Source organism: Euprymna scolopes, chromosome 9 (assembly GCF_053919585.1).
Source record: "Euprymna scolopes isolate OS-2025 chromosome 9, ASM5391958v1, whole genome shotgun sequence".
Taxonomy (NCBI): domain Eukaryota; kingdom Metazoa; phylum Mollusca; class Cephalopoda; order Sepiida; family Sepiolidae; genus Euprymna; species Euprymna scolopes.
The window spans coordinates 168,491,659-168,495,076 of record NC_136490.1 but is presented as its reverse complement, the minus strand read 5'-3'; positions in this window follow the sequence as shown (position 1 = coordinate 168,495,076).

The following is a 3,418-nucleotide window of genomic DNA, read 5'->3' as shown; positions in this document are numbered from 1 at the left end:
TACATTCATTTCAACGAAACAACAGCATCTCATAATTCTTTTATTAATGATGCAGACTCAGTTTTTTGTATTCCAATTTTCCGACTTTATCGACATGCAGAAATTTAAATGTAATGTAAACAAGCATCTCGCTGCATAACTCCCTACTTTGGATTTCGCTATATTTTTTTACTCCTTATTCAGAAGGACTCCTTGCAGCCCGTAGCAGTGTCAGAAATTTCGTGAAAATAGCGAATAATTCCACCCCATCTTTCCAAGCTTATAACTCTTCGAAAAATGCAATTCAAGCCCTAATTGTTTTTTTCAATTAAAGGAGCAAGGACCAAGATTTCATTAAAACAAAAAAAAGTGTTTTTTTTAAAAAGGTTTTAAACTTCGGACTTTACAGGTAAAATTCTAAAAGAACACGATGTTTTTTTTTGTTTTAAATTTGAATATATTATATATTGACCTTTTCTCTTCAATTTGTGAGTAAATAATTATGTACTTATCGGGTTCTAAATTAATTATTATTAGACATTTACAAAATGGGAGGCGTGAATTATTCGACCCCCTGTCTTTCCAAGCTTATAACTCCTCGAAAAATGTAATTCAAGCCCTAATTTTTTTTCAATTAAAGGAGCAAGGACCAAGGTTCCATTAAAAAAAAAAGAAAAAACAAATAACGTGGTTTAAAAAAAAGGTTTTAAACTTCAAACTTTACAGGTAAAATTCTAAAAGAACACTATGTTTTTTTTTAAATTTGAATATATTATGTATTGACCTTTTCTCTTCAATTTGTGAGTAAATTAATTATTTACTTTCGGGTTACTAAATTAAGTATTTACTTTTTAATAGACACTTAAAAATTGGGATGGGGGGGGGGTTCGTGAATTAAAAAAAAACAAACGTTTGTCTAAAATATTATATTCGATTTATTGGAAAGAACATAAAATTTCACATTGACCCTGAAAATATCGTACAAATAGAATTAATAGAAAAATTTTGATAGATTTTTAAAATTGAAAAATATTGAGTTTAAAAATTGAAAAATATTGAGTTCGGAAAATTCATTACTGTTTTAAAAAAAATAAAAAATATTTCTATTACTTTTAAAACAACTGTAATAGTTTATTTTGGAAGTATAATCCATAAAGAAAATAAATAACCCACTTTTAACAGAGAAATTCCGAGATTTTTATATTGTATTCGCAGTTTCGTGTTAGGAGTGTCAAAAATTCCTACAAAAATTCTGATACTGCTACAGTGGGTTGTGTTTGTTCTTCCATGTGAATAACGTTCGGGTCTCTGTGTTTAAGAGAATTTTAGCATAATTCGGACAAGTTTATCTCGACATGTACAGGGTAGCTTATCTCAAAATGTACGGCATAATTACATTAACACAACGATTCTCATTAGATCCTCCGGGTAAAGCAACGTCGAGCTTGGCCAGTATTACATGGGTGCCCATTTCGAAATAAAACAGGCGCAGCATGTAAGAGAACCTCGAAACCTCCATGCAATTACTGCAAAAAACAAAAAAACAAAAGAACTAACATTCGAGATATAGATATGATTGGGGAGCGATTTCGGTTTAAATTTTCCCATGGCACTTCTTTCTTAGGAAGAAGCCAGTTCACACCGTCTAGGGTAAGTGCCGCTTTAAAATGTTTTTATAAATACTGTCGAAACATTATATTTCTTGTAAATCGCTCATGCAACTCACGTTGCTATTTTTCCTATAGCTGGGGAGGTGTGACTCTACTTTTCAACATGACATCTGTATTTACCTTTGTCTGATTTCTTAGTTTGCTTTGAGGCGTATTAAACAACTTTTAACTCTTCTTCTTGGAAATTCAGATAAAAATGGCTATTTTTATTGGAATCGTTAAAATCGATATTCGTTACATAATTTGCTGGATAACAGATGCATGTCAAAACAAACAAATAAACAATTGCTAAAAATATAAATCATTTTCTTGAAGGCAAAACAGATTTTCTTTTAAGCTATTATGACGCTAATTCCTCTTTAAAGAGCCAAAATAATTACAGATTAAATATAAATAATAAAAGAAATTATACTGTAAAAAAAAATAACGAATGTTAAACTTGTTAATGCACTTTTATTTTTAAATATGTTATTCTTTCCTGAAATTATGCTTCTAAAAATAAAGTTTTAATATTTTCTATTCGAATGCAATATTTTTCTTTTTTCTTTTTTTTGCGATTACATCTGTTTTCAGAAAGCGTTTTTCTTTTCGGTGAAAATTAACGGAAGCCGGTATTACATGAGGCAGATGACGATAAATCATGTGAGTGAATTTAGAAAAAAAAAACTGTGAGTAAAAAAAAACAACAACAAAATATCTATGAAGCTAATAATACCAACGCAGAATCATTTGATTGTTAGAGATAGGTATTCGACGAATTAGGAACGAAGGAAAAGTATTAGTGATTGTGTTATTCCAGTCACTCCTGTGATCGTACCCTGTCTCCATTTCATAGTCTTTTGTTTTCTAGTGGTGACGTCATTTCGCATGTGTTTGCAGATTACCGTTTGCTCTATGTTACAATACTAGTATTATCGATGAAACGATTCGAATATAATAGAACATTTGGTTATGCAAATTTAAAAAAAATCCTTACAAAATATTAAATTATTCTGTTAAAATGGTTTTGATTATAATGGAGGGTATGACTGCCGACATGTAGACGATCTTATTTATAATTACGGTTAGAACAATCAACCAATGAGAAGCCTCCGACCTCATTATCAACATATCAAATTTTGGATACAAGTCAGTTCGTTGCCAGTCTCCATCTTGAAACGACTGAACTGGAATACATTGATTTTTCGCCGTCATCCTTTTTATTAAGAATTATTCAACACTCAAGATCGTGACTGCATTGAGTCTTCGCCGATTTGATTTACTGCCACCATCTTTCTTCAACATAATGTCTCAACACTTAACAGGTTATGGGCCCAGACATCGACTTTATCTTGACGGAACGGAATCTAAATTCGAATTGTGGCAAATGAAATTTCATAGATTATTTAAGGATACAAAAACTACATAAAGTTATTCATTCTTCACCAGAGAATCCTAACGATTTTTTCCACCAGAGAAACCTAACGACCTCGAATTTATCGAAAGGAACGCAACTGTTTTTGCGGAACTGATTCAATGCGCAGAGTCTCTCTGATTATAAGAGATGTTTTGGACGATGAACCACAAGCGTTGAACATATTAGGCAAACGTTTTTATCAAAAGAGAAACAGAAAATTATATCTCTATATATAGAACTAACGTTTCTAAAACGTAACGAAGACGGGACTATTACTGACTATGTTATAAAGGCAGAAACAACAGCAAATGCATTAAACCTCTCGGGCAGTATAATCCTGAAGCTTAATGTCGATAACTGTCCCCATATTCAT